We start from the raw sequence: 24,351 nt of genomic DNA on the forward strand, positions 1-24,351 counted from the left end.
GACGGCAGAAGACACTACACTACCCAGAATCCTCAGCTATCGTTTGGGACTACACCATGTGCTTAGCTTGACAAACCCCGTGATCAGTCCTCAACCTCTGTGATTGGATGCGCGACGTTTACACAGAGCGTCAAAAAGGACTTTGAAATGGAATGAAACCCATCTACGGCACACTATTCAAAACAGGAATCGAACGTGTCCTACCCCCCTCCCCCCCTTAGGTCACAGGCTCCTCCAACAGTGCTACGCAATAAAACAGATGCACAGAAAAAATAGTGAAATAGTGCAATAAGAGTCTATATACAAGTGATTGGAATATGATATATTAGATAAATAATTTCTAAGTAGCAGCCAGATGAATGTTATTTCTAAGTTCAGGTGTTTAATAGTCTTCTGGCCTGTGGGATGAAGCTGTCTCTGTGTCTGGTGGTTTTAGTCCGAATGCTGTGGTACCGCCTGCCAGACTGCAGCAGACAGAACCGTTTGTGGTTAGAAATGGTCGGATAAAGCAGGATTATGCGGTTCGACTAATAGTTGCTCAATTTCAATACCATAAGTCAGAACAAGGTCGAGAGTGTTAACTTGTGTTTTTGAAATGATGTGCACACATACCTGATTTAATTTTGTTTGTTTTAGTGAGCTCCACTTCTCACTTTAGAGAAAAGAGGTGAAATAAAATAAACCTGTGCACCGTTGATTTCAAACTTGGTTTTCCTGAATTGTCTTTCTGCATAATCCCAAATTGGAGACAAATGTCCTTACCTCTTGGATCATTCAATCACGAGCACAGAGCAAAGGTTCAGAAAATGAACACAGGTCTTCTAATACAATCACTTTTGTTTTTTGAGTGAAACTCTGCAAATGGTTTGACATGAGCAATTAAGACCGTAAATGGCATGTATATTTTAATGCCTTATACCTATGAAGCGCACACACATATCTTGATTTAAGATGCTGATATTCAGGGTTAATCTTCAGACTTTGGAAAAAACACTTTAGTTCCGTGCACACCATTACTTTGTGCACAACTTTTCCTTCTACATTATGAAACCCACACAGAACAATGTAGCCATCTAACAATCAAGCAAACGCAATGTCACCTTCATCACCCGTCTACCTGTATTTACTATATCCCATACAATATTGAAGACATGAAGGACAGTACGTTAAATTAGGTTTATTGTCTTCCAAATAAATAATACAAGCGAACAAAAACAAGTCTTTAAAGTAACATCAATAATCAACATAGAAATGGCCAATGGTGGGGGGGGAGAAATAAATCACATTTTGTCGACCATTTTTTCGAACAGGGTTAGAAATGTATCTGAGTGCTGCATTATTTCTCTGTGGCGTTCGTCCTCTTTTTCTGCCTCGCGTTCTAGGCACTCCAGCACTCCCATAGCACCTTTTCTTTTTTTTGGGGGGGGCTGCTGGGTGGTTCCAGCCTCAGACAGTGATGAGGGTGGTGAGGGGTCTGGATCATCAGCCACATTTGGGGGGGGAAGGAAGAGGAGCAGGAAGCAGCCTCCGGATCAAAGAGGATTGTGGGGTTTGCCAAGGCTGAGGCAACAAGGACAGAAGGACTAATTGAAGGCCTTGCACCTATGGCCTCATCCATGGCCATGAAGAAGGGCCATGTTGCAGGGGTTTCTTCCCCCTGATCAGTCCCTGTTCCAGTCCTTGGCCTTTTAAGTTCCTATTGCAAACAAATGCATGTTAGAAATATTTGTTCAGCTTTTTCAAAAACAAACATGTTTTACAATAACAATACACCATTTACCTTGTATTTCTTTTTTAGGTTCTCTCATTTCTTGGAGGCCTGTTTGTGAGACACATGTTGCCCAAGGTCCAGTTCCTTAATGATTGACCTGTTATCATAGAATATTTAAACAATATATATTGGTGTTAAGGCAATGACCCACAGTGCACATTCATTACTTTCATTGCACAAAATATGAATTGAGTATATAACTCACTCCCATGCTTCTTTTGCAGCATTGCGTTTTTTGCAGAACAGGTCATCCTTTTACATTCTTAAAGCAATAAGTGCCTTGGTTTTTACCACAGTCCCTGAAATTACAAATCACACTTAAGTTTAAACCGATTTCGTAAGTGAATGGATACATGAATTGACACATGTGTTGTTAGTTTGATTCCGATTTAGATTTGTACATCTTCAAAATTAAAATCTAATGTAATCTTGGCAAATTAACACGTGTAGATTTATAAATACATGTTTAGTTAAGGCAACGTATTATTTATCCTTTAAAAAAATAACCACATGGAACTCACATTTGTATGACGTTGTTTCCTCCATGCCCGAAAAACGGTTGCACACCTGTGGAGTGAGATTATCAAGCCTGCATCCATGCAAACTCGCTGTCGGAGGCTTTTATAACCCACTACGCCTCCGCCCTGATTGCTTTGGACCAGCCCTTAATATGGCGGACCCTCCGCGTGAACGCGCAAACGGAGGGGTAGGGTGTAGGGGTAGGGTGTAGGGGGCGGTTTGGGAATGGGCCACAGTCATCTATCACTCTCATCAGAATGTTACGAATGGGTGAAGCAGGTAGGACTCAAATGCAGAATAACGAAAAGCGAGCTTTATTAAATAAATTAAAGCTGTGGCAAAACAAGGCAGAATCCAAAATATCCAACACCAACGAGCAGCACAAGGAACACCGACCGTGGAATGACATGGAGGGGAAACAGACAGAAAGCAGACAGGCAGGAAACGGGGGTGAACACTTTACACAATAAAACCAACCTGATCTCACCAGAATGCGTGACTCCACCACGACTCCTTAACACCACAATGCGTGGTGGAGTCACGAACTTTGTTACATTTGCGTGTCGGCACCACGCAAACAACCCCAATGTAAAGTGAATGAGGCTCCTTTGTCGTGGTGCACACACGCATTTCTACAACGTGCATTGTGTGTAATGCAACTGTTATTTTTATTAAATTAGTTAGTTTTTAAGGAAGGCCAGAGCTTCAGCTGTGTCAACTAGATTGTTCCCTTCAGTTAACGTCATTTAAAAGATAATGATCATGTCCCCTGTATTGTATTACGAGCGTCCATTCCCATTGGATAACGGAGAATTTTACACCCGGAAGTAAGTAGCCTATTCTCCTTACTGTCGATTCATTTACAGTGATATCTGCACTACTCATCGACTAAAAAACACCAATTTGTTAATTACACAACATTGATTGGTTTGAATTGTGTACAATGCTTTTGTATTTTCCCCCTTCGATTCGGAGAAACAAATATATTTTCGGAGTTTTTGGACGGCAGAAGACACTACACTACCCAGAATCCTCAGCTATCGTTTGGGACTACACCATGTGCTTAGCTTGACAAACCCCGTGATCAGTCCTCAACCTCTGTGATTGGATGCGCGACGTTTACACAGAGCGTCAAAAAGGACTTTGAAATGGAATGAAACCCATCTACGGCACACTATTCAAAACAGGAATCGAACGTGTCCTACCCCCCTCCCCCCCTTAGGTCACAGGCTCCTCCAACAGTGCTACGCAATAAAACAGATGCACAGAAAAAATAGTGAAATAGTGCAATAAGAGTCTATATACAAGTGATTGGAATATGATATATTAGATAAATAATTTCTAAGTAGCAGCCAGATGAATGTTATTTCTAAGTTCAGGTGTTTAATAGTCTTCTGGCCTGTGGGATGAAGCTGTCTCTGTGTCTGGTGGTTTTAGTCCGAATGCTGTGGTACCGCCTGCCAGACTGCAGCAGACAGAACCGTTTGTGGCTGGGGTGATGGTGGTCTTTTATAATCCTGAGGGCTTTCTTTAAGGTTAACCTGGTATTTTTAATCCACTACATTTATTTGAGTTACTTTACAGATTTGGATTAATGATGTGAAATATAAACAACCCTTAAATCAGACTTTAGTTACACCTGAATGAAATTCAGTGAAGGTGATTGTCAAGTGCCAACAATCAGGTGAGATATTTGATAGTTGGTTGCTTGAGAAGACTAAATATTTATCTGCAGATCCGTTTAAAGCATATTCATTACTCGTTATTCTCTAATAGTTCATTAAAGACTGTATATAATTGCTATTTTGCACATCCCTTTCAAGATTTCAAGATTTTCTAAGGTTTATTGACATATCATATACACAACAGTGTAGTTATGCAATGAATGAACAACTTGGGTCACAGGTTCATCAACAGTGCATTACAAGACATCTATCAATGTGTGTATACTTCCACCATTACACTGTCGTATTCTGCACATTTCTTTAAATAAAGCCTTATTAGTTAGCACATCCTCCTATCAGGCACTAAACTGTTTTACTCTAGATATCATTTGAGTATCTTCTTGATATTTTCTATTCTATATTTATATAATTGACCTTCTACTTTCCCACTATTTTGTATGTACTCTTAATATTTGAATGTTTTCAGAAAATATAACACATTCAAAAGTGCGTTACAAAAATGAAAGACATTAAGAAAAAGGCATTTTAAACAGTCATTAAAAAGCAACACAATCTTCCTGCATTGCAATTACTCTAAACGTGCAATAACGTGCTTTAACCAGTAGGTGGTTTGGGTTAAAAGGCTGTCAAGTTTACAGTGTTAACAAAATAAAATATACTGCTGTTTCCGGTTTAGTTTACGACGAATATTATTTTGTTATTGTTTTGATATTTGTAACACAAAAGCGATGGAAAAAACCCATAGCAACCAAAAAAAGATGGTCTTAACATGACCCAGTCGTCTAGTAGTTAATAAAAAACAATAATATCAAAACAAAATATTACTACTAACTTTATTGTGAAATTAAAACAGAACGGTAAAAGAATAGTTTCCGGTGTATTCTGATGCCCGATCTTTGTAGATAAATAAAGAACTAAGACAGATGTGTAATATTTAATGCAGCCAAACCATTTATTACAATGCATTCATGTGATGACTATCAAAGAGTAAAGCAAGCACTTCTGAATAAAGTATGATTTTCTCTTTTACGAAACGTTTTTTTTTCATATGGAATGCAGTTGGAGGTCAACCAATCAAAGAACTTGAGGACTGATCACGGGGTTCATGGTGTAGTCCCAAACGATAGCTGAGGATTCTGGGTAGTGTAGTGTCTTCTGCCGTCCAAAAACTCCGAAAAAATATTTGTTTCTCCGAATCGAAGGGGGGAAAATACAAAAGCATTGCACACAATTCAAACCAATCAATGTTGTGTAATTAACAAGGACAATTTGGTGTTTTTTTAGTCGATGAGTAGTGCAGATATCACTGTAAAATCAATCGACAGTAAGGAGAATAGGCTACTTACTTCCGGGTGTAAAATTCTCCGTTATCCAATGGGAATGGACGCTCGTAATACAAGACATGATCATTATCTTTTAAATAACGTTAACTAAAGGGAACAATCTAGTTGACACAGCTGAAGCTCTGGCCTTCCTTAAAAACAAACTAATTTAATAAAATTAACAGTTGCATTACACACAATGCACGTTGTAGAAATGCGTGTGTGCACCACGACAAAGGAGCCTCATTCACTTTACATTGGGGTTGTTTGCGTGGTGCCGACACGCAAATGTAACAAAGTTCGTGACTCCACCACTCATTGTGGTGTTAAGGAGTCGTGGTGGAGTCACGCATTCTGGTGAGATCAGGTTGAATAAAACCCAAAGACAAGAAAAACACCAACACAGACAAAACTACAAACGTGACATAACATGAGAATCGTGATAGAATCGTGACACAGAATGCCCAGGTCACACGTAACACAAACACTTCAGGTCGCGCGCATAGCGCGGGAAGGCCGCAGCGGAGCCGTTTTATGTAGAAGCGAAGCAATTCTTTTCTTTTAATCTAAAAAGCGAACTATTCAGTCAGACTGCAATTTATTGTAAAAGTAAAGCATTTACATTTTCAAGCACTTTATCTCAATTTCAAGCACCATTCCCAAAATTCAAGCACTTTTCCCAACCTTGAAAACACCACGTCAAATTTCAAGCATTTTCAAGGATTTCAAGCACCCGTATGAACCCTGCAGTTCACGAGCGTGCTCTCCCCACCCCCCCTCCCAGCAGAGTTGTGTACAGGCCGACCGACGGGTAATAATGGATTTTGACGGAAATGTTACGAGCGAAAAAGTCTAGCGCAACCTCTGGTACCCACCATATAGGAAGGCGAAGTCCCGCCCTTCTACTTCCGCCCCATGGGACCTTATTTCGGAAAAATTATGTATTGAAGTCAATGGAAAGTGTGGAAATTGATGTGAAATATTGTAACGAAGAAGTGAGGCAGCATATTTTTGGTATGTTCATTTAATGTCACCCATCTATAGGAGGTGTATTACATCATGTCATCTCTAATATATGTGTGGGTTTATACATTCCTGTGTGTTTAATAGTTGAAGGAACAAAAAGTACATTTTTCCTCTACCATATAGAGAGGTTTTTTATAGATTCCTGAAACAATGTTCCCTTTTTCTTAAAAGTACCTTGTACTTGACTTGTACCTGTTTATCAAAAGGGTGTTTTTAGGCTATTTTTGAAGAAGGAAGATGCAGAATTAATTTTGAGTTCTGTTTTGAGTTAAAAGAGGTCCCTTTGAGTTTCTCTGGTAATTATCAATAGTAGCAGTTAAGTGAATACTGTTCAAACAATACCTGTGTTTGTGTTTATATTGATTTCTCTGTTTTATCCTTTCATAAATGTGAGGACTAAAATGGCTATAACAAAGGGCTGTTTAGAGTAAACAGGGTTTTATTGCCCTATGGGGGAGGTGTATGTATGCAGGACATGGTGCTAGGTGGGGGGAAGAGTATATTCTGCTTAGATCTCTAGCATGTCATGTTTCAGGGAAGTCTACATATCTTGAATAGTATATGTGTGGGTTTAATTACTTTGTATTATGTGTAACCAGAAGTTGGAGATATGAGAGATGAACTATTTGTGTTATCTTAAATATCCTTTAAGACACATCTGAGGTCTCTGGAATGTGGGGGGGGGGGGGGGGGGGGGGGGGGGGGTGTGTGTGTGGGAGAGTAAACTCCACCCCTTCTTGTTTCTGTTGGTATGAAAGCCTATTCAGCTTGTTGTTCGTCCTCTCTTCTCGCGTCGCCCGGACCGGAAGGTCGTGGCAGCCCGTGAACAAGGCCAGGAGTAGGCATACTCCTGACATTACGCATATGATATGGCTTTGTATGGTAATGTATTATATTGTATTGCATTATTACCTTTTATGATTAAAACAGATTTTTGTTTAACCCTCGTCCTGGTTGTTTTGAGTATTCCTTCTTTTAAAGCAAGCTCATAGGAACGGCGCGGAGAAAGTGCTACCTACTCCTTCAGAAGAGAAAGATTATCTTTCGATCCCGTTTGAATTGTGCCACGAATTACACATATGATGTTTGTCAATCTTAAAAAAAATGTCCATGTCAAAAAAGTCACAGTTTGTCGGAAAACTGTTTGAAATATAAGACTATGAAAAATACGCAACTAGAAAGACTACAAATCCCAGAGTCGCCTGAGTGATATCATTAACGTTACACATTACACTCGTGTTTACTCACCGAAACCTTGTAAAGCCGGTCCCGCATGCTGGCTCTTACGGAACCGACTAACTCCCCTTTTTCGTATGTACAGCTCTCAACATGCCCAGACTTGTAGTGATTTTCACCTAGTGGGACTTCACCTCTCTATAGGGATGGACTAGGTGGACTCTGCAGGAGGACCACACCCAATGGGTGAGGGGCGGGCAACATTCACTCTGTAGTATCTGGTGAATTGTGCTCTGGGATGCCCATGTGTCTGCGGGGCAGCTGTCAGCTTGCCCAAGAGGCGGAGAGCAGGGCGGGAGCGGGTCTTGAAAATCAGAGCCTTGCAGGACTCTGGTTCAGACAAACTCTTCTCGAAGTTCACCCTGAGGCCTAGCCGGGCGACGTGAGAGGAGAAGGAGAGCCATGTCCTGGGTCGACTGCAACCAGGGATGGTGCACAAATCAACCAGTCCGTCTAAGTATGGTAGAATCTTCATGAACCTGAGACTGCAGGGGCAAGAGGGCTGCCGCGACACAACTGGTGAACACCCGTGGGAGAGGGAGTGTCCAAATGGAGCACCCTGAACTGGAAATGACGGCCTCTTGAGGCAAAGCGAAGAAGAAGAAGAAACTGCCTGTTATGAGGCACAATAGGCACATGAAAGTAAGCATCTTTCAAGTCGACGGACGTACCGTCCCCCTGGCCACGGTACGAATAACGTTCTGCTGTGCTCAGCATGTGAAAGGGTAAGATCTTGAGGAAATGTTGAGTCTCCTCAGATCCAGGATTGGGCGAAGTCCACTGCCTTTCATCCTTACCAGAAAGTAGGTAGAGTAGAAGCCTGTGAGATGGGGTCCCACATGCTCGATTGCACTTTGGCAAGGAGGACTGACAGCTCCTGGTTCAGGGCTAATTATTTTTGCCAGGAGCGCATTCTGCTAACTGGGGGATGGAATAGGTAAGGAACCAATTGTTATGCAGTGAGAGGGGAGCGAGGTCACTCTCTTCACTAGCGCAGTAGCAAGGTAGCTTTGAGTGAGGCACTCTGCTAACTGGGAGATGGAACAATACCTGAGCTTGCGTGTAGATAACAATAGCAGTGCTAGCGGCCGGACAAGTTTTAGTCTGGCTGGAGAGCACCCTACTAAGTATTTTTTTTTATTAAATATATATTCTTTCTCAGCGATCGGAAAAAATAAATGCAATGCGGCATCAGCCAATTACTGCTACTTTCCAGCCAAGTTAGCCTGAGCGAGAGCATTCTGCTAACTATTAAAACAGTCACTATAGGGAAACAATATATACACCATGCTTGTGTCTCAATTCAGGGGTTGCATCCTTCGAAGAGTGCATTCGTAGGCCGCACACGTCCCTTCCGCCGAAAGAAGGCTGTCCCAATTTTTAAAAAAGACGAGACTCCTCCGAATGCGGCCCACGAATGCAGCCCTACTTTTCCGCAAATTGAAGGATACATCCTGGGCTGCAGTCGAATAGTCCAAAAGATCAGCTCCTAAGTTCTAACCCTATCGTCTAGTCCTTGACCTCTGAGTGAAACGTCACGGGGTTAAGGGATAGTGGATAGGAGAATTCAAAAGGACTTAGGAGAAGAGACTGCAGTGCTTTAGAGAATTCGACTGCACTTTTCACTATCCGACGTGTTTATGATGCGCCAGCGGACGTCGGTCTGCTGCTGTGGGGAAACTAGTGAAACCACAGTTTTCATATACAGCGGACTACAACATGGATGTTTAATAAGAAAGAGGGACTACTGTAAACTAATCAAGAGACCTCTGCACAGTGCTCTGATGCTATTGCTTTGCTTTATGAACGTGAACAACGAGAAACATATTCTTCATGACCAAAGTTGGAATTGAAATATAAAAAAGGAAAGTGAAACTTATGCTCGTCACCCTCTCCTCCGGTCACACATGAATACCAATGATCCCAATACGTATGATTGGTATGAACTAAATGATCTTTACAATCAATACAAATGTATTTATATATAACGGTAGCCTAAACTCTATCACTGTGTATATCAACCATTCAAACATCTTTTTAAAGTTGAACAAACTCCACACAAGCTCAGTAAACACTGAAATGTTGACTTTATTTGATAATGTTTCAGTTAAAAACTAACGTTCATATTTCTCTTTTTGATTATAATACTGATGATGAACGTTCAAAACAAAGCACGTTGGCAACTTACCACCTATGTTTTAAAAAGCTTAATAAGCATCGTAACTTTCATGATATAATTTCTCCGTCATAATCGGTTGTTTCCGTGAACGGCCGACTGTTGAGTGACGGCAAATGCTGCGGCGGCGATGCATTGTGGGGCAGCATTTTCGCTTCTCCTGTCGGTTAGGGAGGTCCAGTGGTTCCTAAGCTAAAGGAGGTTATAAAGGAAGTTTGAAACCTCCTTTCCTATCATTCTCATCATTCTAGAGCAGGGGTCTCCAACACGTCGATCGCGAGCTACCGGTAGCTCGCGGGTAGCTTTTCAGTAGCTCGCGCTCGATTATCGATTTAGCGTAGTAAACGTTGCTTCTTGATTTTAATAATTTCTAAGTAGCAGCCAGATGAATGTTATTTCTAAGTTCAGGTGTTTAATAGTCTTCTGGCCTGTGGGATGAAGCTGTCTCTGTGTCTGGTGGTTTTAGTCCGAATGCTGTGGTACCGCCTGCCAGACTGCAGCAGACAGAACCGTTTGTGGCTGGGGGTGATGGTGGTCTTTTATAATCCTGAGGGCTTTCTTTAAGGTTAACCTGGTATTTTTAATCCACTACATTTATTTGAGTTACTTTACAGATTGGGATTAATGAGTGAACTATAAACAACCCTTAAATCAGACTTTAGTTACACCCTGAATGAAATTCAGTGAAGGTGATGTCAAGTGCCAACCATCAGGTGAGATATTTGATAGTTGGTTGCTGAGAAGACTAAATATTTATCTGCAGATCCGTTTAAAGCATATTCATTACTCGTATTCTCTAATAGTTCATTAAAGACTGTATATAATTGCTATTTTGCACATCCCTTTCAAGATTTCAAGATTTTCTAAGGTTTTTGACATATTCATATACACAACAGTGTAGTTATGCACTGAATGAACACAACTTGGGGTCACAGGTTCATCAACAGTGCATTACAAGACATCTATCAATGTGTGTATACTTCCACCATTACACTGTCGTATTTCTGCACATTTCTTTAAATAAAGCCTTATTAGTTAGCACATCCTCCTATCAGGCACTAAACTGTTTTTACTCTAGATATCATTTGAGTATCTTCTTGATATTTTCTATTCTATATTTATATAATTGACCTTCTACTTTCCCACTATTTTGTATGTACTCTTAATATTTGAATGTTTTCAGAAAATATAACCACATTCAAAAGTGCGTTACAAAAATGAAAGACATTAAGAAAAAGGCATTTTAAACAGTCATTAAAAAGCAACACAATCTTCCTGCATTGCCAATTACTCTAAACGTGCAATAACGTGCTTTAACCAGTAGGTGGTTTGGGTTTAAAAGGCTGTCAAGTTTACAGTGTTAACAAAATAAAATATACTGCTGTTTCCGGTTTAGTTTACGACGAATATTATTTTGTTATTGTTTTGATATTTGTAACACAAAAGCGATGGAAAAAACCCATAGCAACCAAAAAAGATGGTCTTAACATGACCCAGTCGTCTAGTAGTTAATAAAAAACAATAATATCAAAACAAAATATTACTACTAACTTTATTGTGAAATTAAAACAGAACGGTAAAAGAATAGTTTCCGGTGTATTCTGATGCCCGATCTTTGTAGATAAATAAAGAACTAAGACAGATGTGTAATATTTAATGCAGCCAAACCATTTATTACAATGCATTCATGTGATGACTATCAAAGAGTAAAGCAAGCACTTCTGAATAAAGTATGATTTTCTCTTTTACGAAACGTTTTTTTTTTCATATGGAATGCAGTTGGAGGTCAACCAATCAAAGAACTTGAGGACTGATCACGGGGTTCATGGTGTAGTCCCAAACGATAGCTGAGGATTCTGGGTAGTGTAGTGTCTTCTGCCGTCCAAAAACTCCGAAAAAATATTTGTTTCTCCGAATCGAAGGGGGAAAATACAAAAGCATTGCACACAATTCAAACCAATCAATGTTGTGTAATTAACAAGGACAATTTGGTGTTTTTTAGTCGATGAGTAGTGCAGATATCACTGTAAAATCAATCGACAGTAAGGAGAATAGGCTACTTACTTCCGGGTGTAAAATTCTCCGTTATCCAATGGGAATGGACGCTCGTAATACAAGACATGATCATTATCTTTTAAATAACGTTAACTAAAGGGAACAATCTAGTTGACACAGCTGAAGCTCTGGCCTTCCTTAAAAACAAACTAATTTAATAAAATTAACAGTTGCATTACACACAATGCACGTTGTAGAAATGCGTGTGTGCACCACGACAAAGGAGCCTCATTCACTTTACATTGGGGTTGTTTGCGTGGTGCCGACACGCAAATGTAACAAAGTTCGTGACTCCACCACTCATTGTGGTGTTAAGGAGTCGTGGTGGAGTCACGCATTCTGGTGAGATCAGGTTGAATAAAACCCAAAGACAAGAAAAACACCAACACAGACAAAACTACAAACGTGACATAACATGAGAATCGTGATAGAATCGTGACACAGAATGCCCAGGTCACACGTAACACAAACACTTCAGGTCGCGCGCATAGCGCGGGAAGGCCGCAGCGGAGCCGTTTTATGTAGAAGCGAAGCAATTCTTTTCTTTTAATCTAAAAAGCGAACTATTCAGTCAGACTGCAATTTATTGTAAAAGTAAAGCATTTACATTTTCAAGCACTTTATCTCAATTTCAAGCACCATTCCCAAAATTCAAGCACTTTCCCAACCTTGAAAACACCACGTCAAATTTCAAGCATTTTCAAGGATTTCAAGCACCCGTATGAACCCTGCAGTTCACGAGCGTGCTCTCCCCACCCCCCCTCCCAGCAGAGTTGTGTACAGGCCGACCGACGGGTAATAATGGATTTTGACGGAAATGTTACGAGCGAAAAAGTCTAGCGCAACCTCTGGTACCCACCATATAGGAAGGCGAAGTCCCGCCCTTCTACTTCCGCCCCATGGGACCTTATTTCGGAAAAATTATGTATTGAAGTCAATGGAAAGTGTGGAAATTGATGTGAAATATTGTAACGAAGAAGTGAGGCAGCATATTTTTGGTATGTTCATTTTAATGTCACCCATCTATAGGAGGTGTATTACATCATGTCATCTCTAATATATGTGTGGGTTTATACATTCCTGTGTGTTAATAGTTGAAGGAACAAAAAGTACATTTTTCCTCTACCATATAGAGAGGTTTTTTATAGATTCCTGAAACAATGTTCCCTTTTTCTTAAAAGTACCTTGTACTTGACTTGTACCTGTTTATCAAAAGGGTGTTTTTAGGCTATTTTTGAAGAAGGAAGATGCAGAATTAATTTTGAGTTCTGTTTTGAGTTAAAAGAGGTCCCTTTGAGTTTCTCTGGTAATTATCAATAGTAGCAGTTAAGTGAATACTGTTCAAACAATACCTGTGTTTGTGTTTTATATTGATTTCTCTGTTTTATCCTTTCATAAATGTGAGGACTAAAATGGCTATAAACAAAGGGCTGTTTAGAGTAAACAGGGTTTTATTGCCCTATGGGGGAGGTGTATGTATGCAGGACATGGTGCTAGGTGGGGGAAGAGTATATTCTGCTTAAGATCTCTAGCATGTCATGTTTCAGGGAAGTCTACATATCTTGAATAGTATATGTGTGGGTTTAATTACTTTGTATTTTGTGTAACCAGAAGTTGGAGATATGAGAGATGAAATATTTGTGTTATCTTAAATATCCTTTAAGACACATCTGAGGTCTCTGGAATGTGGGGGGGGGGGGGGGGGGGGGGGGGGTGTGTGTGTGGAGGAGTAAACTCCACCCCTTCTTGTTTCTGTTGGTATGAAAGCCTATTCAGCTTGTTGTTCGTCCTCTCTTCTCGCGTCGCCCGGACCGGAAGGTCGTGGCAGCCCGTGAACAAGGCCAGGAGTAGGCATACTCCTGACATTACGCATATGATATGGCTTTGTATGGTAATGTATTATATTGTATTGCATTATTACCTTTTATGATTAAAACAGATTTTTGTTTAACCCTCGTCCTGGTTGTTTTGAGTATTCCTTCTTTTAAAGCAAGCTCATAGGAACGGCGCGGAGAAAGTGCTACCTACTCCTTCAGAAGAGAAAGATTATCTTTCGATCCCGTTTGAATTGTGCCACGAATTACACATATGATGTTTGTCAATCTTAAAAAAAATGTCCATGTCAAAAAAGTCACAGTTTGTCGGAAAACTGTTGAAATATAAGACTATGAAAAATACGCAACTAGAAAGACTACAAATCCCAGAGTCGCCTGAGTGATATCATTAACGTTACACATTACACTCGTGTTACTCACCGAAACCTTGTAAAGCCGGTCCCGCATGCTGGCTCTTACGGAACCGACTAACTCCCCTTTTTCGTATGTACAGCTCTCAACATGCCCAGACTTGTAGTGATTTTCACCTAGTGGGACTTCACCTCTCTATAGGGATGGACTAGGTGGACTCTGCAGGAGGACCACACCCAATGGGTGAGGGGCGGCAACATTCACTCTGTAGTATCTGGTGAATGTGCTCTGGGATGCCCATGTGTCTGCGGGGCAGCTGTCAGCTTGCCCAAGAGGCGGAGAGCAGGGCGGGAGCGGGTCTTGAAAATCAGAGCCTTGCAGGACTCTGGTTCAGACAACTCTTCTCGAAGTTCACCCTGAGGCCTAGCCGGGCGACGTGAGAGAGAAGGAGAGCCATGTCCTGGGTCGACTGCAACCGGGATGGTGCACAAATCAACCAGTCGTCTAAGTATGGTAGAATCTTCATGACCTGAGACTGCAGGGGCAAGAGGGCTGCCGCGACACAACTGGTGAACACCCGTGGGGAGAGGGAGTGTCCAAATGGAGCACCCTGAACTGGAAATGACGGCCTCTGAAGGCAAAGCGAAGAAACTGCCTGTTATGAGGCACAATAGGCACATGAAAGTAAGCATCTTTCAAGTCGACGGACGTACCGTCCCCCTGGCAACGGTACGAATAACGTCTGCTGTGCTCAGCATGTGAAAGGGTAAGATCTTGAGGAAATGTTGAGTCTCCTCAGATCCAGGATTGGGCGAAGTCCACTGCCTTTCATCCTTACCAGAAAGTAGGTAGAGTAGAAGCCTGTGAGATGGGGTCCACATGCTCGATTGCACCTTTGGCAAGGAGGACTGACAGCTCCTGGTTCAGGGCTAATTATTTTTGCCAGGAGCGCATTCTGCTAACTGGGGGATGGAATAGGTAAGGAACCAATTGTATGCAGTGAGAGGGGAGCGAGGTCACTCTCTTCACTAGCGCAGTAGCAAGTTAGCTTTGAGTGAGAGCACTCTGCTAACTGGGAGATGGAACAATTACCTGAGCTTGAGTGTAGATAACAATCAGCAGTGCTAGCGGCCGGACAAGTTAGTCTGGGCGAGAGCACCCTACTAAAGTATTTCTTTTTATTAAATATATATTCTTTCTCAGCGATCGGAAAAAAATAAATGCATGCGGCATCAGCCAATTACTGCTACTTTCCAGCCAAGTTAGCCTGAGCGAGAGCATTCTGCTAACTATTAAACAGTCACTATAGGGAAACAATATATACACATGCTGTGTCTCAATTCAGGGGTTGCATCCTTCGAAGAGTGCATTCGTAGGCCGCACACGTCACTTCCGCCGAAAGAAGGCTGTCCCAATTTTTAAAAAAGACGAGACTCCTCCGAATGCGGCCCACGAATGCAGCCTACTTTTCCGCAAATTGAAGGATACATCTGGGCTGCAGTCGAATAGTCCAAAGATCAGCTCCTAAGTTCTAACCCTATCGTCTATTCCTTGACCTCTGAGTGAAACGTCACGGGGTTAAGGGATAGTGGATAGGAGAATTCAAAAGGACTTAGGAGAAGAGACTGCAGTGCTTTAGAGAATTCGACTGCACTTTCACTATCCGACGTGTTTATGATGCGCCAGCGGACGTCGGTCTGCTGCTGTGGGGAAACTATGGAAACCACAGTTTTCTATACAGCGGACTACAACATGGATGTTTAATAAGAACGAGGGACTACTGTAAACTCATCAAGAGACTCTGCACCGTGCTCTGATGCTATTGCTTTGCTTTATGAACGTGAACAACAGAGAAACATATTCTTCATGACCAAAGTTGGAATTGAAATAAAAAAGGAAAGTGAAACTTATGCTCGTCACCCTCTCCCTCCGGTCCACATTAATACCAATGATCCCAATACGTATGATTGTATGAACTAAAGATCTTAAAATCAATACAAATGTATTTATTATAAACGTTAGTCCTAACATCTATCACTGTGTATATCACCATTCAAACATCTTTTAAAAGTTGAACAAACTCCACACAGCTCAGTAAACACTGAAATGTTGACTTTATTTGATAATTTCAGTAAAAACTAACGTTCATATTTCTCTTTTTGATTATAATACTGATGAACGTTCAAAACAAAGCACGTTGGCAACTTACCACCTATGTTTTAAAAAGCTTAATAAGCATCGTAACTTTCATGATATAATTTCTCCGTCATAATCGGTTGTTTCCGTGAACGGCCGACTGTTGAGTGACGGCAAATGCTGCGGCTGCGATGCATTGTGGGGCAGCATTTTCGCTTCTCCTGTCGGTTAGGGAGGTCCAGTGGTTCCTAAGCTAAAGGAGGTTATAAAGGAAGTTTGAAACCTCCTTTCCTATCATTCTCATCATTCTAGAGCAGGGGTCTCCAACACGTCGATCGCGAGCTACCGGTAGCTCGCGGGTAGCTTTTCAGTAGCTCGCCGCTCGATTATCGATTATAGCGTAGTAACGTTGCTTCTTGATTTTTCGGCCACGGCCGGACAATAAAGTTTTTTTATTTTAATCACACTCTCGACCTTGTTCTGACTTATGGTATTGAAATTGAGCAACTATTAGTCGAACCGCATAATCCTGCTTTATCCGACCATTTCTTAGTAACTTTTGAAGTACTGTTACTAGACTACAAAGCATTAGTCAAAAGCTCTTGCAGCAGAAACCTATCTGTTAGTGCTATAGCCACATTTAAGGAAGAGATTCAACCAATACTTAACTCGATAGCATGTCTGCATGTAGGGGAGGAAACTTATACAAAATGTACACCACCCCAAATTGATCATGTTGTTGATAGTGCTATAGATGCGCTGCGAATAAAATTAGACTCTGTTGCTCCTTTGAAAAAGAAGAAAATAAAACAACATAGATTAGCTCCATGGCATAATGCCGAAACCCGCAAAATAAAGCAAAAGTCTAGACAACTTGAAAGGATATGGCGTTCCACTAAACTTGAAGAATCTCGTTTAATTTGGCATATTACTCTCAATGAATATAAGAAAGCACTGCGTAAAGCGAGAGCAGCCTACTACTCTTCATTAATAGATGAGAATAAGAATAATGCAAGATTTCTTTTCAGCACTGTAGCCAGGCTGACAGAGAGCCACAGCTCCATTGAGCCTTCTATTCCCTTAGCACTCAGTAGTAATGATTTTATGTGCTTTTTTAACGATAAAATTGTTACTCTTAGAAACAAAATTAATGACCTCTTGCCTTCGACCAGTATAGTGTTATCAACAGCTCCCGGAATCGTAAGTTCTAATATTACACTAGATAGTAAACTAGAATGCTTTTCAGCCATTAACCTTGAACAATTACATTCAATGATTCTCTCTTCTAAACCATCAACGTGCATGTTAGACCCAATTCCAACTAAGCTGTTGAAGGAAGTTTTTCCATTAATTAGCACTTCTTTATTAAATATTATGAATATGTCTTTATTATCAGGCTATGTTCCGCAATCATTCAAAGTAGCAGTGATAAAACCGCTTCTTAAAAAGCACAACCTCGATCCAGAGGTTTTAGCCAACTATAGACCTATTTCTAATCTTCCGTTCCTCTCAAAAATTCTTGAGAAAGCGGTCGCAAAACAGTTGTGTGATTACTTAAAAAACAATGATTTATTTGAAGATTTTCAGTCTGGCTTTAGAACACATCATAGCACAGAGACAGCTCTGGTTAAAGTCACAAATGATATTCTAATAGCCTCAGACAAGGGACTTGTCTCTATTCTTGTTTTGCTCGATCTTAGTGCTGCATTTGATACTATCGACCATGATATCCTATTGCAAAGACTAGAGCACTTAGTTGGCATACAGGGAACTGCTTTAGGCTGGTTTAGGTCCTATCTATCTGAACGCTCTCAGTTTGTACGTGTTAACGATGAATCTTCCACGCAAACCAAAGTTGGCCATGGAGTGCCACAGGGCTCAGTGCTCGGACCTATTTTGTTCACATTATATATGCTTCCGTTAGGCAATATTATAAGGAATCATTCTGTAAACTTTCATTGTTATGCGGATGATACTCAACTATATTTATCAATCAAGCCTGATGAAATTAATCATCTAAATAAAATTCAAGACTGCCTTAAGGACTTATAAACGTGGATGACCTTAAACTTTTTGATGTTAAACACGACCAAAACTGAAGTTATTGTACTTGGCCCGAAGAATCTACGAAACAAATTATCTAAAGACATACTAACTATGGATGGCATTAATTTGGCCTCCAGTGAGACTGTAAGGAATCTTGGTGTTATATTTGATCAGGATTTATCCTTTAACGCCCACATAAAATCAATTTCAAGGACCGCCTACTTCCATCTACGTAACATTGCAAAAATCAGGCATATCTTGCCTCAAAACGATGCAGAGAAACTAGTCCATGCATTCGTTACTTCTAGGCTGGATTATTGTAACTCTTTATTATCAGGGAGTACTAAGAAGTCAATCAAGTCGCTTCAGCTGATTCAAAATGCTGCGGCTCGTGTACTAACCAGAGTTAGGAAAAGGGACCACATTACTCCTGTTCTGGCTGCCTTACACTGGCTCCCTATAGAACACAGGATAGAATTTAAAATTCTTCTTCTCGCCTACAAAGCCCTTAATGGGCAGGCGCCATCTTACCTTAAAGAACTCATTATACCCTACTGTCCTACTAGGGCATTGCGTTCCAAGAATGCAGGGTTGTTGGTTGTTCCTAGAATCTTTAAAAGTACAATGGGAGCCAGAGCCTTTTCTTATCAAGCTCCACATTTGTGGAATCAGCTTCCAGTTTGTGTTCGGGCGGCAGACACCCTATCCGTTTTTTAAGAGTGCGCTTAAGACCTTCCTTTTTGATAAAGCTTATAGTTAGGGCTGATTAGATTCAGCCCCTAGTTTTGCTGATATAGGCTTAGTTTGTCGGGGGACATCTTACTTCTTCCTTCTCTCTGTCTATACCCGTGTACACTCATGTTCCGATTAACCCAGCTTCCCCAAATGTCTTTCTTTTTGGTGTCTATATACGCTGGGATCCGGAGTCATGGATGATCCTGCGGTCCTGTGTCCTGGATCGCGAGTGCTGGATCTTGAGTCGTGGCTGTGGTCCTGGATCATAGGTCCTGGATGGATATCCTCGTGGATTCATCTTCCTATTATACACACATGCATTTCCAAACATTTGGACTACCTATGTTGCAAATGTATTATCTTTTCAATTTACACACGGCATCTATTGCACGTCTGTCCGTCCTGGGAGAGGGATCCCTCCTCTGTTGCTCTCCCTGAGGTTTCTCCCATTTTTCCCTTTAAACTGGGTTTTCTTTGGAAGTTTTTCCTTGTACGATGTGAGGGTCTAAGGACAGAGGGTGTCGTATTGTCATACTGATATTCTGTACACACTGTGAAGACCACTGAGACAAATGTAACATTTGTGATATTGGGCTATATAAATAAACATTGATTGATTGATTGATTTTAGAATTGTTTCTGTCACACGAATATAAAATTGGTCGGTGACGCAGAGATCAAGGAACAGACGTGACAGCGGCTGGGCGACACGACACCACACACGGAGCAGTCTGCTTTCTCCAGCAGCACCAGTCAGAACCAACGGCAGAATGGCCCGCTCTGAATCAGGCCCCGTCGCTGCGGCTCAGACACACAGGGAGGGATTTGTGTTGAGCATATTTGTATAACAAAGTCATGTTTGAGTTCATGTGTATGACATCATCAGAATGTGCCTGAAACGTGGTGATGCTAATGAGCATGCGCAGTTACAATAAACTGCAGTACTCCAGGCCAAACTCTGAGCGATGTGGTCGTGTGTTTCCTCTGTCCGTTAGCATACTTACAAGCTACTTTCGTTGACTGCAAACGTGGAGACTTCTGCTGAATACAATGTCTCACGCAACAGGTTATGGGCCCAGTCAAGGAGGCCAAAGGTGGTTTAAGTTGTTATTCGACGGTGACGAGAAAAACTTTGAGTTATGGGAGACGAGGTTTTTGGTGCACATGGAACTGCGCGGCCTCAGTGAAGTTATCCTGGAAGAGCCAGCGATAGACAACGACGAACAAGCACTTGAAGAAGACGCAACAAAGAATGCAGAGGCATATGCTGAATTAGTGCAGTGTCTAGATAATAAGAGTTTATCACTCATAATGAGAGACGCGAAACGAGATGGAAGAAAAGCGTTGGCAATACTCCGAGAGCACTACGCGGGAAAGGACAAACCACGAGTCGTGAGCCTGTACTGTGAACTCTCTTCTCTCCACAAAGCAAGCAACGAGACTGTTACTGATTATATTATTCGAGCGGAGACTATATTCACGTCTTTGAGAAGGGCCGAAGAAAATATCAGTGACGGGTTGCAGATTGCCATGGTAGTGAAGGGGTTACCAGACTCATTCAACCCGTTTGTCGTGCACGTCGCTTAAACCAACGACCGTCTAACGTTCGGTGAGTTCAAAACTAAACTGCGGAGCTATGAGAGCACTGACAATATAGGACGAGTGACATGAAAACGGACGAGGACGGCGTTATGAGGACTAGCGGGGCGAGGACACGAGGACGTGGAAGAGGGAAGAAGATGGACTTAGCCGACACTGAATGCTACACATGCGGGAAAATGGGGCATATGGCTAGGACATGCCCTAACGAGATCCAAGCGAGGCGAGAGGAGCGACGGTGGGGACACGCCACACCGAGGAAGGGGCCGAGGCAGAGGGCTGGGTCGTGATCAGGTGAAGAAGGCAGACGGAGACACGGAGGATGATACCGGTGCATCATTCTTTTTCAAAATAAGTGACTGTCAAAATCAAGTAGGAAATAAGAGAGGTCTTATGGTCGACTGTGGTGCCACGACACACATGATTAATGACCCGGCAAAGTTTAAGACAATCGATAAGAGCTTTAGACCCGAGGAACATGTGATAGAGCTGGCAGATGGAACGAAAACGACCGGGATGGCGAAGATGAGAGGAGAAGCCGAAGTTGTTCTGCTCGACAGCGAGGGACGGCAAGTGAAAACGAGGCTCAAACGAGCGCTTTACATCCCATCTTTTCCACAAGACATTTTCTCCGTGAAAGCAGCGACAGCCAGCGGAGCTGAGGTCCGCTTCAAAGACGGTGATGATTGGCTGATTCATCAAAATGGTACTAAGTTTAAAATGGATGTGTATGGTAGGCTATATTACCTTAGCACAGTAGAGGATGAAAATACTGATGATGTTTGTAATGGTTGTCATGACATCCAGACATGGCATAGAATACTTGGTCATTGTAATTTTGAGGATGTGTCTAAACTTGAGAAAGTGGTTAAAGGTATGTCGATCAAAGGGAAACATGACATTTCTAACCATAACTGTGAAACATGTACGCAGGGAAAATGTACTCAAAGCAGAAACAGGCAGGCAGATGCAAAAGCTAAGACAGCACTAGAGCTAGTACATACAGACCTATGCGGTCCAATAGAACCAGCAGATAAAGACGGGTACAGATATGCAATAGCATTTACTGATGATTATAGTGGGATGATTTTTCCCTACTTTATCAAAGCAAAGAGTGATACAGCAAAAGCTACTGAAAAATTCCTAGCGGATACTGCTCCATATGGACACATTAAGTGCATAAGATCTGACAACGGTACTGAATTCACTGGGCATGAGTTTCAAATTTTACTTAGGACGAAAGGGATAAGGCACGAGACAAGTGCCCCATACTCACCTCACCAGAACGGTACTGCTGAGAGAGGTTGGAGGACCTTATTTGGGATGTCACGATGCATGCTATTGGAGAGCAAACTCCCAAAGCAGTTATGGACATATGCTGTACAGACAGCAGCACAGATACGTAACAGGTGTTACTGTAAGCGTCTAGAGCAGACACCATACCGTGTTTTTACTGGCAAAACACCCAACTTGTCCAACATGAAAATATTTGGCTCAGAATGCTACGTGTATAAACAGGATAAGAAGAAGCTAGATTCTAGATGTGCAAAGGGTATTTTTGTAGGATACGACAAATATAGCCCAGCATTCCAAGTATTTTATCCTGAGACAGGGAAAGTCCTGAAACATAGGCTGGTAAAATGTATCACAAAGAGTAGTGCAGATAGTCAGACTCAGACAAATCATAATATGGATTTTGACCCTTATGGAGAAACTATTCCCACAACACCAGCAGGGACAAAAATGGTGAACCAGAATCAGAGAGAGCCTAATGTGGGTGTACAGTCCTATAGTGAGGAGAATATTGAGGCTAGTCAGATCCAGACAGATGGTACTCAAAGAGAACAGGGAGAGAGTGCACGACGCTATCCCACTAGACAAAGAAACGCTCCAGAATATTTAATGGAGTATCAGTGTAAGGCTGATTGTAAAGATGAAGGTGAAAATGTAGATTATTTCTACAGGGTTGCTTGTGACGTACCCAAAACATACATGCAGGCTGTAGGCTCTAGGAAATCAAAAATGTGGGCTGATGCAATGAAAGAGGAGATAAACTCTTTAACAGAGAATGAGACCTTCAGTCTGACCACACTGCCAAAGGGCAAGCAAGCAGTGGGAGGTCGTTGGGTATATGCAGTAAAGGAAAGCCCAGATGGATCTGAGATTTTTAAAGCCAGATATGTAGCTAAAGGCTATAGTCAAGTAGAGGGAATTGATTACAAGGAAACTTTTTCACCGACAGCAAATATGACTTCTGTACGTACATTGATGCAGGTGGCTATACAGGAGGATTTTATCCTACACCAAATGGATGTGAAGACAGCTTATCTCCATGCACCAATTGACTGCGAGTTATATATGGAACAGCCCGAAGGTTTTGAGGCAGAATCCAAAACAGGGGAGCACTTAGTGTGCAAACTTAACAAGTCATTGTATGGTTTAAAGCAATCCGGGCAAAACTGGAACAAGTTACTGCATGATCATCTTACAGAGAATGGGTTTGTGCAAAATGATGCTGATCATTGTGTCTACAGAAAAGAGTCTGAGAAAGAAAGAGTTATTCTGCTGATATGGGTAGATGACCTACTTATAGCGGCCAATAACAACGGCTCACTCAGTGATGTCAAAGAGATGTTGAAGAGGAAGTTTAAAATGAAAGATTTGGGTGAACTTAAACACTTCCTAGGTATCGACTTTACACAGAGTGAGGGGGAGATCAAAATGAGCCAAAAGAGACACATAGAAAAGATGCTAGAAAGGTTTGGCATGTCAGAATGCAAACCAAGGTCAACTCCATGCGAGCAAAAGTTACATTTTGACACTGAGGGTGAAGTTATCGATTCAACAGGATACAGAGAGATAGTAGGTAGCTTAATATACATTATGACATGTACTAGACCTGATCTGAGCTGGATTGTGAGTAAACTATCACAACACCTAGCAGAACCAAAACAACAACATTGGGCTGCAGCAAAACAACTGTTGAGGTATCTAAAGGGTACAATAGACCAAGAGCTACATTACAAGAAAAGTGAGGAAAGCCTAAAGCTTGAGGGATACAGTGATGCTGATTGGGCAGCCGATCAAAATGATAGGAGAAGCACAACTGGATATTGTTTCAGCTTAACTGAAAATGGTCCAGTTATATCCTGGAAAAGCAGGAAGCAGCCAACAGTGGCGCTATCGACCTGTGAGGCCGAGTACATGGCATTAGCGGCTACTACTCAAGAGAGCATGTACCTTGTACAGCTATTAAAAGGGGTAGACCGTAATAGCCCACATGTACCAGTAAAGATATATGAGGACAACCAGGGAGCAATAGCTCTATCCAAAAACCCTGTATCCAGACAGAGAAGCAAGCATGTAGACAAATACCATTTTGTACGATCTGCACATGCTGAGGGGAAGATATCTATTACATATTGTCCTACTGCAGATATGGTAGCTGATGTCCTAACCAAGCCGTTGACAAAGGCACAATTTGACAAGTTCAAAGGGTATTTGTTTGGAGAGTAATGTGAATTGCAGGTATAAAAATTGAACACTGCTAGAGAAGCTTTTGTTTTGTTTATTTGGATTCTGTGTACCACTGTAGAGTTATCAACATGTCTTTGAGTGGGAGTGTTGAGCATATTTGTATAACAAAGTCATGTTTGAGTTCATGTGTATGACATCATCAGAATGTGCCTGAAACGTGGTGATGCTAATGAGCATGTGCAGTTACAATAAACGGCAGTACTCCGGGCCAAACTCTGAGCGATGTGGTCGTGTGTTTCCTCTGTCCGTTAGCATACTTACAAGCTACTTTGGTTGACTGCAAACGTGGAGACTTCTGCTGAATACAATGTCTCACGCAACA

General features: G+C 41.6%; 1 protein-coding gene and 1 long non-coding RNA gene across 2 annotated transcripts in view; both read right to left on the reverse strand.

Moving 5' to 3' along the window:
- LOC117458122 (solute carrier family 22 member 6-like) overlaps positions 1–24,351 on the reverse strand; it is a 56,797-nt gene that overhangs the window by 11,970 nt on the left and 20,476 nt on the right. The window lies entirely within an intron of this gene.
- LOC117458125 (uncharacterized) lies at positions 1,172–2,146 on the reverse strand. The gene is made up of 3 exons (XR_004553404.2): positions 1,977–2,146; positions 1,781–1,868; positions 1,172–1,696 (listed from the first exon to the last, which is right to left on the reverse strand). It is a non-coding gene; the product is annotated as an uncharacterized lncRNA (long non-coding RNA).

Source organism: Pseudochaenichthys georgianus, chromosome 14, assembly GCF_902827115.2.
Source record: "Pseudochaenichthys georgianus chromosome 14, fPseGeo1.2, whole genome shotgun sequence".
NCBI lineage: Eukaryota > Metazoa > Chordata > Actinopteri > Perciformes > Channichthyidae > Pseudochaenichthys > Pseudochaenichthys georgianus.